We start from the raw sequence: 14,127 nt of genomic DNA on the forward strand, positions 1-14,127 counted from the left end.
TTGGGGAGTCAGGAGATGGGTTAATCGCTATTAAATTCCAGCTTCTAACCTGATCTTGCAGCCACAGTATTTATATGGCTGCATTACTCCAGTTTTTGGTCAATGGTAAGCCCCTGTGATGTTGATAGTGGGGTATTCAGCAATGGTAATGCCATTGAGATGGGGAGATGGGTGGATTCTCTCTTTTTGGGATGGTCATCGACTGGCATTTGTGTGGCACGAATGTCACTTGCCACTTATCAGCCTAGGTCTGGATGTTGTCCAGGTCCTGCTCTATATGGACACGGACTGCTTCAATATCTGAGGAGTCGCTTTCTTTTTTTCTTTATTCTTTCATGGGATGTGGGCATCGCTGACAAGGCCAGCATTTGTTGCTGATTCCTATTTGCCCTTGAGTGGCTTGCCAGATCATTTCGGAGGGCAGTTACGAGTCAATCACATTGCTGTGGGTCTGAAGCCACATGTAGGACTGACCAGCCAAAGATAGCAGATTTCCTTTCCCAAAGGACATTTCTGAACCAGATGGGTTTTTATGACAATTGATGGTAGTTGCCATGGTCATCATTACTGAGCCTGGCTTTATATCCCAGATTTATTAATTGAATTTAAATTCCCCCGGCTGCCATGGTGTAATTTGATCCCATGTTCCCAGAGCGTTATTAGTCCAGTGACATTACCATTACTCCACCATCTCCCCCTAATGGTGTTGAACGTTTTGCAATCATCAGCGAATACCCCAACTTCCGACCTTATGATGGAAGGAAGGTCATTGAGAAAGCAGCTGAAGATGGTTGAGCCGAGGACATTCCCCTGAGGAACATTTGCAGCAGTGTCCTGGGACTGAGATGATTGACCTCCAACAACACAACTGCCTTCCTTTGTGCTAAGTTTGACTGCAACCAGTGGGAAGTTTCCCCCTGATTCCCATTGTTTTCAGTTTTGCTAGGGCTCCTTGGTGACACACTTGGTCAAATGTGGTCTTGATTTCAAGGGCAATCACTCTCACTGCCCCTTTTGAGTTCAGCTCTATTGTCCATGTTTGGACCAAAGGCTGCAATGAGGTCAGGAGTTGAGTGTCCTTGGCGGAACCCAAACTGAGCATCAGTTATGAGGTTATTGTTGAGTAAGTACCGCTTGAAAGCACTGTCGATGACACCTTCCATCACTTTACTGATGATCGAGAGTAAACTGATGAGGCAGTAATTGGTCGGGTTGGATTTGTCCTGCTTTTTGTGGACGGGACATACTTCGGCAATTTTCCACGTTGTTGAGTAGATACAGTGTTGTAACTCTACTGGAACAGCTTGACTACTGGTGGGGCTAGTTCTGGAGAACAAATCTTTAATACTATTGCTGGAATGTTGTCAAGTCCCATAGCCTTTGCAGTATCTAGTGCCTTCAGCCATTTCTTGATATCATGTGTAGTGAATCAAATTGGCTGAAGACTGGCATCTGTGTTGCTGGGGACCTCAGGAGCAGGCTGAGATGAATCATCCACTCGGTACTTCTGGCTGAAGATGGGTGCAAATGCTTGAGCATTCACCCTAGAAGGCTTGGTCCTTCAACTTCTACCACGATCACTGGTAGCTATACCAATTGGTGTCTACTTCCATTTTTAAGGGTTTACCAATTACTTGCACTGTGACAATAATTGGCTCTGTCTTCCCAGCTTTCATGTTAAATAATGAATAAATGTCAGAATTGGTTGTTTCTGGCTCTACTACAGTATATGCTTCATTGGACATCGATTGTTGCCTGGAAACCTGTTTAAATCTCACTTTGCAGTGTTTCAATATGTGTCCACTTCTGTGACAAAAATAACTGTTGGATCCTGTTCACCAGTTTGTTGGGACTTATGGATCTGGGTTGCATGCTTGTTTTGGGATGGTCGAGTTGGTACAATAGACAGTGTAGGTCAGTAGACACTTCTTAGGTGGAACATATTCTATTTATTTACAGCTACACTTGTATGCTTTCAACTCAAGCCTTGTCTCCACGCTACAGGCCCTATCGACTATCGACTACTGAGGTAGCCCGATTCTTCAATTGGATACTAAGATCATGTGATCTTCCATAATAACATTCTTCTTAAAGGTATATTACACATCAGATTACCACATCCTTCCCCCTTTACTCAGAAATTTATTTAAAAGTTACAACTACAATTTTCTCAAAATATATTATTTACACAGATAAGTAATTTACAAATTCAGTCCTTCTGGGGGTTTCCTTATACGTGTAGACAGTCTTAAGTCCACAGCTTCAGATGCTCTGTCACGAATCTCCTTTTCTGGAGTTTTCTGAACATCAGGTTCTTCGTCGGGCACCTGCAAATCTTTCCTCAACCGTTGCAGGTACATCCAACCCTTCAGGCACATCTGTACTCAGTTGAGCTCTCTCAATAGGAAACATTGACTTGGTCGTGAACACTATTGGAATAATTTCTTGGTGAACGGTTTCTCTCCTCCTTATATGATCCACATGTCTCTGTATGACTCGGTCTTCCACCTTCACCTGGTAAGAAAGAGGTCCAGTCACTGCACTTATTTCACCTGATGACCACTTTGGTCCTTCCCCAAAATTCTTCACATATACCGTCTCTCCTACAGTAAACTTCCTGTCATGACCAGTCATGTCTAGTTTTCTGACTTCCATGATTCCTCTCCACTTTCCCCCCACCAAATGTGGCATTATTGAGCTCAATCTCATCCCAAGATGGCGTTTCATCAATAATTCCGCAGGTGTGACACCTGTTTTTGTCTGAGGGGTGGTCCTATAATGGAAAGGAAAGTGTGCTAGCTTGGCTGCTATGGAATCTCCAGTTAATTTCTTCATGCCAGACTTGAATGTTTGAACCAGCCTTTCGGCCAGTCCATTTGAGGAAGGGTGGTACGGTGATGTTTTTACATGAATGATAGCATTGAGGCTGATAAACCGTTGAAACTTTGATGAAAGCAAAATACTGCGGATGCTGGAAACCTGAAATAAAAACAGAAAATACTGGAAAAAAACTCAGCAGGTCTGGCAGCATCTATGGAGAGAGAAACAGAGTTGCCTCAGGGAGATAAGTTTTAAGTTTGAGAAATTTTAGTAAAGAAAAAAAAAAATTAAGACATGTCCCCTCATGTGACAGTGTCACATGAGCTGGGGCATGTCAATGAACTTTAATTAAAAATTTTAATTAATTTATAAACCCTTCATGAAACCTCATCCCGGCCGTGGATGAGGTTCCATGAAAAATGCAAAGGCCGCCTGGACTCTTCGCCTGCCCGTCAACCTTAAGGTTGTAGGGACATCTTTCTCAATAGGGTTAATTAGTTCTGCTGAAGGGTCATGAGGACTCAAAACGTCAACTCTTTTCTTCTCCGCCGATGCTGCCAGACCTGCTGAGTTTTTCCAGGTAATTCTGTTTTTGTTTTTAATTTGTTAATTAATGGCCTTAGCAGGCCTTTGACAATTCACCCACCGAGCTGAAAATCTAAATGACGCACGGTGATATTGGGAAGCATGCCTGACGTCACCCCGTGTCATTCTATGCCTCGGCGAGCAGGCCCCACCACCGCTTGCCGAACCGAAAATTCTCCCCCCGTATGACCCTACTTCAGAGCTTGAGTTTTGGGTCTTCTAGTAAGCAACCCAATTAAGAGCCCATCTCCGGGCTTCCCAAACAATTAGGAAGGCTGGGCCCGATGACAGCCATATGTTGTTAGAGGGAAGATTCCTAAATAAAGGCACCATGGCATGTTTCAGAGAAGTTCACCAAGACATAGATATGTTAGACTGCAGCACCCACAGGAATGGTGAGGATATCTGGGGAAGGCTGCCCCAACTTCCTCCCACTCTTACTTGGAGGTGCACGGGAGCTGAGGGGCTGCAGTGAGGTGAGCTCACTTAAGGCTAGGAAGCCGAGAGCATCATCATCAACCACAAAGGTCTGGTTGGGAGCAGCCAAGAAAGTGAATAACAGCAGTGTGGCCTCTCTAACCCAAATACCATGGACCAGGAGGATCCAGGATCTTAGGAGGTCCAGGAATTCATCAACCTGAAACATTAGCTTTGGGCGAAATTTTCCACTCCCCCTCCCAACCCCCCCGACCCCCCCCACCCCCGACCACCATGCTACAGGTTTACTGGTGGGCAGGAGGGGGAAATGCGGCCGGGGCTGAAAAATCTGTTTCCTGCCGTGAAACTGATTTTGCATCTCATTTTGAAGGCCCGATTGGAATCGCACCCCCCCCTCCCCCACCAACCACCCACCCGATCGTCTGCACTACCAGGGGGAATTCACGCCGGTCCAGAACACATCTGGATCAACATGGCATGTACATGTCAGCATTTACCTGAAGAAGACCTGGGGCAGCCTGCGGAGATTGGGATGGAGGCTTCCAGTGACCATGGATCCTGGAACATGCAGCAGTGGGTGAGGGGAGCAGCTATCAGGTGGATCTTCCAGCTTCAGATTCTCCGGGGAGGTCCAGCTCCAAGCTCCAGAGTCTTAAAAATGGCAGCTGGACATGATGGCGGGGCATGAGCCATCTAGCCTGTTCCACTGCGCGATATGCTGCATAATTAATGAGGCCAGGGTCACGTGATATGGCACAAATACCTAGAAGCCTCCGCAGTGGGAAACAGTCATCATCCCTGCCCCCGCCCTGGGACTTAGCCTCGGAATGGAAAATTCCACCCTTTATTTATCTCTCCACAGATGCTCTCTGACCTGTTGAGTAATAACATAGCATAGGCATAGTTCATGTAGGAGCATAGGCATCTCTGCGCATTAGGGAGGGACTATTGTGTGGGCAAGGGAAAGATGCAGGCCTCCACAAACTACCACAGCTGGTACAGGGATTGAACCTGCAGCATTGGGCATTACCCTCCTCCACATTCTGGCCATCTAAGCAAACCAACGCCCCCCACCCCACCCCACCCCCACCCCACCCCCACCCCTGTTGAATATTTCAAGCAATTTCTATTTTTAACCACAGGGCGGCATGATAGGTTGAATGGTGTGATACTGTCAAGTGCCAAATGCCACACTCTGAATTGCCCCACATTCTCCTGCACAGCATTATGAGATGGTGATGTGGTGGTATTGTCACCGGACTGGTATTCCAGAGATCAGGGTAAAGTTCTGGGGACCCGAGTTTGAATCCCACCACGGCAGATGGTGAAATTTGAATTCAATAAAAATCTGGAATTGGAAGTCTAATAATGACCATAAAACATTGCCAATTGTCATAAAAACCCACCTGGTTTACTAATGTCCTTGAGGGAAGGAAATCTAGAGTCACATGTATATGGTTGGCTCTTAAATGCTCTCTGAACAAGGGTAATTAAGGATGGGCAATAAATGCTGGCCTAGCCAGCGATGCCCACATCCCATGAACAAATAAATAAAAAAAAGATACACCCAGTAGCTCCCCTCATTCGTCTCTCTTCAGGTGTCTTATGTGCCCATCTGAGCAGCCAATATTCTAAATGACCCTCAAACTACTGGCCTCTCACAGTCATCATACAGAAATGTTTTTATCCATTCCTTAGATCACAACCCATTCCTGACAACCCTTCTCGGCTTTCTCTCCTTGCAGGAGAAAAGATCACAGTTGGCAAGATACAGATATTTGGGGGTGTGGGATGCAGAGAGATTGAGCCTACAGTCAAGGCCACTGGCAATGCATGCCCATCTGGTCCACTGGGAAGGCCGTCATGCACCATGAGGATATAAATGTCAGCAGCGACCTGCCGTGACAGGCTGAGCCTCATGAGGTACTGGTGCTCACACATGTCGGGGTTGGTGGTCCTCTGCGTGTAGGCCCTCTATTGGGGGCCTCATCTTTATTCCATTGGCAGCTCGGCGGCCATCTCCTCTGCCTTGTGGAGGGGCATTTGGCTGTGCAGAAAGCAACTGGTGTTGCAATGGCCCCATACCTAGAGGGGGAAGTTGCTCCTGTGAGAATCCAAAGGCTGACAGCAGGGAAATGTAGCTGAGGGTGGTGAAGTATTGGTCAGGTGAAGTGCCTGCCAGGCAGTTGACACTCAACCATTAAGCCTAGCCAGTGATGCCCACATCCCATGAATGTTAAATGGATATTTATACTTTAAGTGAAGCATTAATTTATTTTGGGGATTTGTGCTAGTTTTATGATTAGCCTGTCCCATTGTTTCCTTTTGAAAGTCATATAGTGTGCATCAGAATGGAAGCCATGAGTCTAAATAGATTAACTCCATGATTGAATTTGGAAGAAGTGGTAGGTGACAGGTATGAAAAGAAGAATGAATTGAAACACATTTAACTTTTGGAGCATAATTTGTTTTTAAGATGTGACTCATAATGGATATACAGATTGAAGTGCTGATGCTCATCCTAAAGTGAGGAACCTTTGAAGCCTGTCAAGATCCACTTGGGCCTGTCATTACTCTATTTTTTAAATTCAATCAGTGCAGTATGAACCATGTTGTTTAAAAGCTGAGCACTTTGTAGCTGACAGCAATTAATTTTCTGCAAGAAAAATGTATTTTAAATATGTGCTTAAAAATTTTTCATAGGAAAATACATAGGTTGTTTCAAAACAAATCAGTACTGTCTATTTACTTATCGTATTCCCAGTAGTAACTAAGTAGAATAACAATGTAACAGCAGGACTTTTACAATGAGTTCAATATGGTTGCACAACAGATTTTTCATCAATTTGTAATTGGCTGCTGATTTAATTAACTCAAGTTTATGAATGTGTAATATAGCTTAGGCTAAACTGTGCTTTGATGTGGAGCACTAATTATATCAGCTGCCTGCACCACATTTAATTCGACTCAAATGATATTAGCTTCTAAGCCTTTTGATAATGACAAAGTACCTGGCATGTTATACTTACTTTTAGATTTAAAAGCAGAATATTTGGTCTCCATTCCTGTGTTCTGAAGGTCAAGCTATCCATTGAAAATATTAATTTATCACTTCTACCTGCAAGGGGGTATTATAAAATGATATTTTGGTTTGATTTTGGTAATAGAACTTTGAGGTAAATCACATTTCCGTTATCAGTTACTGTGTGGTTTGATGTGGTAATGGCAAATAAATAAGCATCTATTTCAGCTACAAATTTATGGGCAGGATTTTCCCTTCATTGGGCAGGGTGCGGTGGGCAGGCCCGGGAGCGGCTGCAATACTGACCGCTGCCTGGAATCGGGTCCCGACCACAATTTCACAATGGCCAATTAACAGCCAGCCAGCGTGAAACGCGCGCTGAGAATCTCAGCGCTACCCGGGTGGGGGCGAGAGGAGGGCGAGCACTGAAGTCTGCGCATGCATCGGGGGAGCTCATGCTGACAGCTCCCTGAGGGCACTGAGCTGCCTCAGGGGCCTGAAGAATTGGACACTGAGCAATAAAGATTTTACAAATGATATAAACATGTCCCCACATGTGACTCAGTCACAAGAAGAGGGACATGTTAAAAATTATGTTGAAAAGTTTTTATTCTTTTTAAGTTACTGCTGGAAACCTCATCCCACCCATGGGTGAAGCTACATAAAAAATCCAAAGGCCGCCTAGCTGATTTGCCCGCCCGACAACCATAAGGTTGGATGAGCAGTGAAAAATAGAGTTCAATTATTTGACAAGGATCTTAATAGGCCCCTTAAATTGGCGGCGGCCGTGCCGACTCTCGTACGCCCACCAACCAAAATATCGTGCGAGATGACGTCAGGATGCTCACCCGATGTCATCGCGTGTGATTGCCCGACCAGGTCAGGCGGGCGCCTGCCTGCAGGACATAAAATCCTGCCCTATAGAATTATTTCAATTTAAAAAGAGGCCTCCATATTTAATATAAAAGAGTGAGCTCAGAACAAAGTTTTACCCACCGGCCGCAATGGCAGCTTTTCACGCCATATCGTCCCAAACGCGCTGCATTAATTATGCATTCCTGGGAAACACGCCATTTCAATGGCGGGCAGGCTCTCATTTGCCCGTCACCTTACCACCTCGCCGCTTCATCACGCCAGGCACCACATTTCCAGCCCAAGACTGCAGCAAAGAAGACATGGTCCTGAAAGGCAAGAAGACTGCGGCCCTCAAGCACCTTTTGGATGCCATGGATGCCTGCTGTGATGTCCTCTACTCCCGGTCTGGCCACAGGGGGGCAGCTACATTACCATTCCGGCTGGGTAGGTGATGGCAGTGGTGATCAGTGCCGATGTTATGCAGAAGAGGTTGGCCATCCAATGTAGATAGAGAATTAATGATCTCATCCATGCAACCAGGGTATGGCAACCATCTCCTCACTCTGAACTCACACACTCAAGCCCATCACACATTCAATGGCATCTCACTCACTGCCAGCTCAAGGGACATCACCATCCATTCTCACAGACATACCCTTACGTGTCCATTTGGCCTCATTTCCTCTGGAGACTGCCTTCTCAGCTCTCACCAGCTTAAAGCCACTGGCACAGATCAACATATGCCCCGACACGCACACCCTGGGATACTCTCCTTCCTCAGTACAGCCCACGTCCTGCAGCCTCTTCCCTTGCCTGAGGCCACTTCTCCCCCTTCCCCAAGCAAGCCTTAGTCCTGCAGGTGTTGAAAAGCTACCCACATGTGGCTGATCTGGTAGGTAGGCACCTACCCATGAGTCCCCCTAAAGTGATGTGGTGCTATCTGTGAAGCCTGGCGCTAATGACTGCAAGTGCTGATCGAAGCAAGTTATACAAACAAATGTTGAAGTCCTGAGTGAAGTGCAGCCCGCCAAGTGCATGCCTTATATAGGCTGTTGTGAAACATGTCAGCATGTTTTCCTGCTGGCATGAGCAGATGATCCAATGGGGCGGAGGGTGGGATGAGTCAGGCAGTCTGGCTTTATAATAATATGTTGATGTATTACAATGAGGTTCACGATGTCTGATGTTGGAGAACGCGGCCTGCCATAGGCGGGTGGAGCGGACAGTCGCAAACTGGTTTCATGACGTCGTGAAAGCGATTTTTGGCCTTCTTGCCATGTTGTCCGTTCACAGCCCTGAACACGCCCAACACCAGCGGGCATGGAAAATCCCGGCCTGAGTGTTTTTCATTATATTTCATTCACTAATCTCTACAATGAATTAAATTGCTAACATAGTCTACTCCTGATAAAGCAAAGTTGTTTTTGTACTGAGTACTCAAATTATGCAATGATTCAAATAATTGAATATAAACAGTGCAACAAAATGGGAATTTAATAGAAGAAACTTTTAAATTATCAGATAATTCCAATTGAGCAATTGGAAAGTAGACTGCAACATTTAGAAAGTGTCTGCTAGCAACTAAATGAAAAAATTTTGTTGATCTTGTTATTCCTAATCATTCATAAGGTTAGTCTAACACCCAAAGAAAACCATAAAGAATGCACAAGGGGAGCCAATTGACTTAATCAGGGTCCACTGCAAAATTAAGGGACAGAAATTAGACCTCATTGTGCCTATTTTTTTGTGTGTAATACAGGTATTAAATGGGTGTAAAATAGATGTAAAACTGGCACACCATAGCCTAATTTCAGGAACTGATGCCTTGTGCCTCAAGGGTTCCCAATTTTTCAAGCATCCCCCAGTAGCCACCTAAAAAGCCGATATGTCCATTAGACCTGTTTTAGATCCCTGGCTGCAATGAGCAGGGGTATCAGGCCTGCCCCACTCTGGATTCTTCAGTAAGCTTTACCCTGATGGCTAGTCGTTCTAATCAATCAACCATTAAATGGATGGTAGATAAAAAGATAAACACTGAAAATACTGGAAAAACATAGCAGGTTGATAGACTCTGTAAAGACAAAGGTTGGGGTAATGTTTCAGGTCTAGATTCTTATTAGAACAATAATGATGAAGGATCTCCTGTCAACACATTAACTCATTTTCTCCTGGTTGATATTGCTGATTATTTAGAATGTGTAAGTGGGCATAATATGTTATTATTGGAAGAGATAGACAGTTCTAGAAAGCAGAGGGACTCTTTGCTGCTGTGTGATTAGAAAACATCTCTTAGTTATCTATTTGCACTTATTTTATTGGGAGTCAGATGCTCGTACATGTTTCAAGACACAATCACAGAGTATCAAAAACATCAGCATGTTTTATAACCCATATTCTGCACCATGCATTATATACTAAGGTGCATAGGAAAGCATAATTTATTTGGGAAGAATGGCAAGTGCCCTTGTTCCAGCTTCTATTATTATCAACAACATCAGAAAACCAGTGATATCTTCTTTCATTTTGTGTGATTCATTACGTATAACTTTGCTTGGATGTCAGTTAAAATATGATTGAAGTTGTGTTTTCTTCTTTACATCATGGGTCATTTTCTAAGCTTCTTTTTTTTATTATTTCATGGGATATGGGTGTTGCGGCCTAGGCCAGCATTAGGGCAGCCCTAATTTCCCTTGAGAAGGTGGTGCTGCGCTGCCTTCTTGAATCGTTGCAGTCTATATGATGTAGGGATACCCACAATGCTGCTAGGGAGGGAGTTCCAGGATTTTGACCCAGCGACAGTGAAGGAACTGTGATATATTTTCAAGTCAGGATGGTGAGTGACTTGGAGAGGAACTTACAGGTGTTCCCATGCATCTGCTGCCCTTGTCCTTCTCAGTGATAGAGGTTGCAGGTTTGGACAGTGATATTGCAGGGGCCTTGATGAGTTGCTGCAATGCATCTTGTAGATAGTACATATACTATAGGTGGTGAACAATTCAGATTGACTTCTGCGACAGTGAACTATGCCTTTCTGTAATATTGTGTAAGCCTGGACTATGTGCATCAGCATCCAAAGACAAGGAACATCATAGCCAAATTCAACCTGTCCTCATCCACGTATCCTTCCTGGCATCACGAGTGGCTGGATATCAATCAGAAGCAGGAATCCTGAATGATTTTTCCTCTCTGTAACTCAGATTCTGAGGTCAATAGTAGCATCCTTTACTGTGCCCTGTCTGAAATCAGCTTACTCAGTGTAGATCAGAGATTGAACCTGAGGAGGGTAATTTTGGTCTTTGACAGGAGATCAAAATGGACTAATAGTGAATCAGCAGCCCTTTTGACACCACACAGTTCCTGGAGGATGCTTAAACATTGTTTTTCAATTACTGAGTAAACAATTTCTCTATTATAGGTATTAAAATGATGTATAGACTTGGCTGGGTTTTCAGCTTCTGCACTTGTCAGCCCATGATTGTTGGTCCATTTATTCATTTTAATGAGCAGTAAATAGCAGGCTGTTGAGTATTGAAGTAGAAAATACTACTGTTTAGTTAAGGTGGTTATATTTAAATTAACAAATGACAATACATATTGAAAAATAAGCATAAATATATATCTAGTTACCAACTATAATATTTATACCTAGAAAGTTCTACTAAGTCAATAATACTAATATTTATAAGCCAAGGCGAACCAAACCCTAATAAAATCCAGGCTAAGGTTGCCACCAGAAGTACAGCAGGATTCCTTAACATGGACACGCTACAAAGACCCTAAGTACATTTCCATACTCTATCTCTTTATACAATTATGGGTGAATGCCCTGTAATTTTTAAAAAAAATTCATTCAAGGGATGTGGGCTTCACTGGCTAGGCCAGCATTTATTGCCTTTAGTAACTATGGTTTTATTTAGTCTGCAACGTACCTTTAAGAATAATATGTTTTAGGCAAGATCACATGATCTGTATTAACCAATAGGAGAGTAGCGCGGGCTACCTCAGCAGTCAGTGTAGAGTTGGAGTTAGAGCTGAAAGCACATGTGTAATTGCTGCTGAGTACATTGTAAATAAACTTAATGTTTCCACCAAGAAGTGTCTGCAGATCAACTCTATCATTAATAGCACACGTTGGCCACCCTACAATAAACTGGCGATGAGGATAAAGCAGGATTGAACAGGAGAAATCAAGTTAGAAAGAAATCGGCATAGTACCTAGCACAGTGATTGTAAGTAGCAAGCTCCATTAGAATTGAAGAAGTTATCCCCTTTCAAAATGCCTCAATTTTGGAGAATTGATCCTTTTGAACCTGCCACAGGCAATTGGTCTCAATACATAGAACGCCTCACAGTCTTTATAAGCGAATGAGATTACGGGGGAAGAAAAGAGGTGAGCAATCCTCTTGAGTACTTCAGGGAGCAAAACCTACAGCTTGATTTGAAGTTCGACAGCCCCCACTGCCCAGATTCGAAGAATTTTGATGAATTGGTGGACCTCATGAAGGGTCACTTTCAACCAAAGCCCTCAGTCACGATGCAGAGGTTCAGGTTTAATTAGCGAAACAGAGCCCCGGGTGAGACAATTGCATGCTATGTGGCAAATTTGAAGCAGCTAACAAAACATTGTGAGTTCGGTACGACTCTGAACGATATGCTCAGAGATCATTTAGTGTGTGGTGTGAAAGAGGACACTATTCAGAAGAGATTATTGCCCAAAGTGAATCTGGATTTCAAGAAGACGGCTAGAGACAGCGCTGGCTATGAAAAGCGCAATAAGAGATTCAAAAGCAATACAGGGTGCGAAAAATGGCGCCGTTGTCCACATCAGGTGGGAAACCTCAACCATAAGTGACGGGAAAAAGCAAGACTCTGCCGAGAAGCAGGAAACAGCCCCTGCTAGCTGAAGAATAAAGAAAAATAACTGAGCAGCAAAATTAGAGAATCATTTTTATAGAGGTGGAAACAATTAGTCTTTTAGCGATTGCCAATTTTTTTAAAAATTGAAAGCTACTACTGTCATAGAAATGGACATGTGATGAGACAATGCAAAGAAAAATTCAAGCAGGCTTGTAAACAAAATAAGAAGCCCAATTCAATCTACAATGTAGAAGAGCCTGAAACAACAAATCCAGACATTTACTTATTGTTTAATCTGAAAGTTGGAAAGACAGAACCAATATTTGTCACAGTGAAAGTAAATGGCAAGCCTGTTAGAGTGGAAGTGGACATGGGAGTTTCCACTGCAGTAATTGGGGAATATACCTTTGGTTATTTGAATAATGGTGAACATCAATTAAGTTTAGAAGAAATGGATGCCAAGCCAAAAACATACATGGGTGAAGACATTCAAGTAAAAGGCATAAGCAGAGTTACTGTCCATTATGGAAGCTAATTGACAAAGCTACCAGTGTTGGTATTGAGAGGCAGAGAACCAAGCCTTCTAGGGCGAAATTGGCTAAGGGAAATCAACCTTGAGTGGCCACTGAGATTCCAAAAGGAAGCTGAAAGCATTCCTGTTTTGAAAAAGGAGTGTGTAAAGACTCAACAACCTGAAGAAATGCAGGCTGTCCTAGGCCAATACCTGGAAGAACAGCAGAAGGAACTCGAAGAGATCCAGCTTGATGACAGAGTTTGAGACGCGGTGAGCAACCTGCGCATGGGAAAAAGAAAAAAGACCTTGACCTGTTGAAAGACCTTCACACGCTAAAAGATTCCCTCAGGTTAAAGTTTATACCTCTGGAAAAGTATCTCTCTGAGCAAACTGAAGAATGTGTTGGCAGAGAAGACACAACAATGTTCAATTTTCCAGGAGGCAGCAAACCAATATAAAAAAGAGACAGAAGAGCTAAAGAATACGCTACATGAAGCCAAAGAGGCTTTGGAAGCAAAAGTCGCAGAATTCTCCAAGAAGCAGACAGAGAATGAAATTTTGGGATACTCAGCCACTGAGCTCAGACAAGTTGAGCTGGCATCTGAGGGAAGCCTGGCCAAAAGTGAAGTCAAAAAGAAGGCCAAGATTAAAGTCTGCACTAGAAAAAAGAAAAGGGCACATTCCAAGTGAGGGTGGTAATCTATCTGGGTCACCAGGTAGATTCCCAGGACCTCCACCCCATTGAGGAGAAAGTGAGAACCATAAGAGAGGCACCTGCGCCAAGCAACGCCTCAGAGCCCAAATCATTAATAGGAATGAGCAACTATTATGGGCGGTTCTTACCCAATTTGTCTACAGTGCTGGCCCCCTGCATTCTCTACTCAAAAAAAATGACATTTGTCTTGGGAGGTGCCCCAAAAAGAAGCTTTCATAAAGGTGAAACAATTGTTGCATCCTTCCAATCTATTAGTGCATTATGATCAGACAAAATAATTGGTGCTGACATGTGGTGCATCTCCCTACGGAGTGGGAGCAG

This window comes from Cetorhinus maximus, chromosome 11, assembly GCF_964194155.1.
Source record: "Cetorhinus maximus chromosome 11, sCetMax3.hap1.1, whole genome shotgun sequence".
Taxonomy (NCBI): Eukaryota; Metazoa; Chordata; class Chondrichthyes; order Lamniformes; family Cetorhinidae; genus Cetorhinus; species Cetorhinus maximus.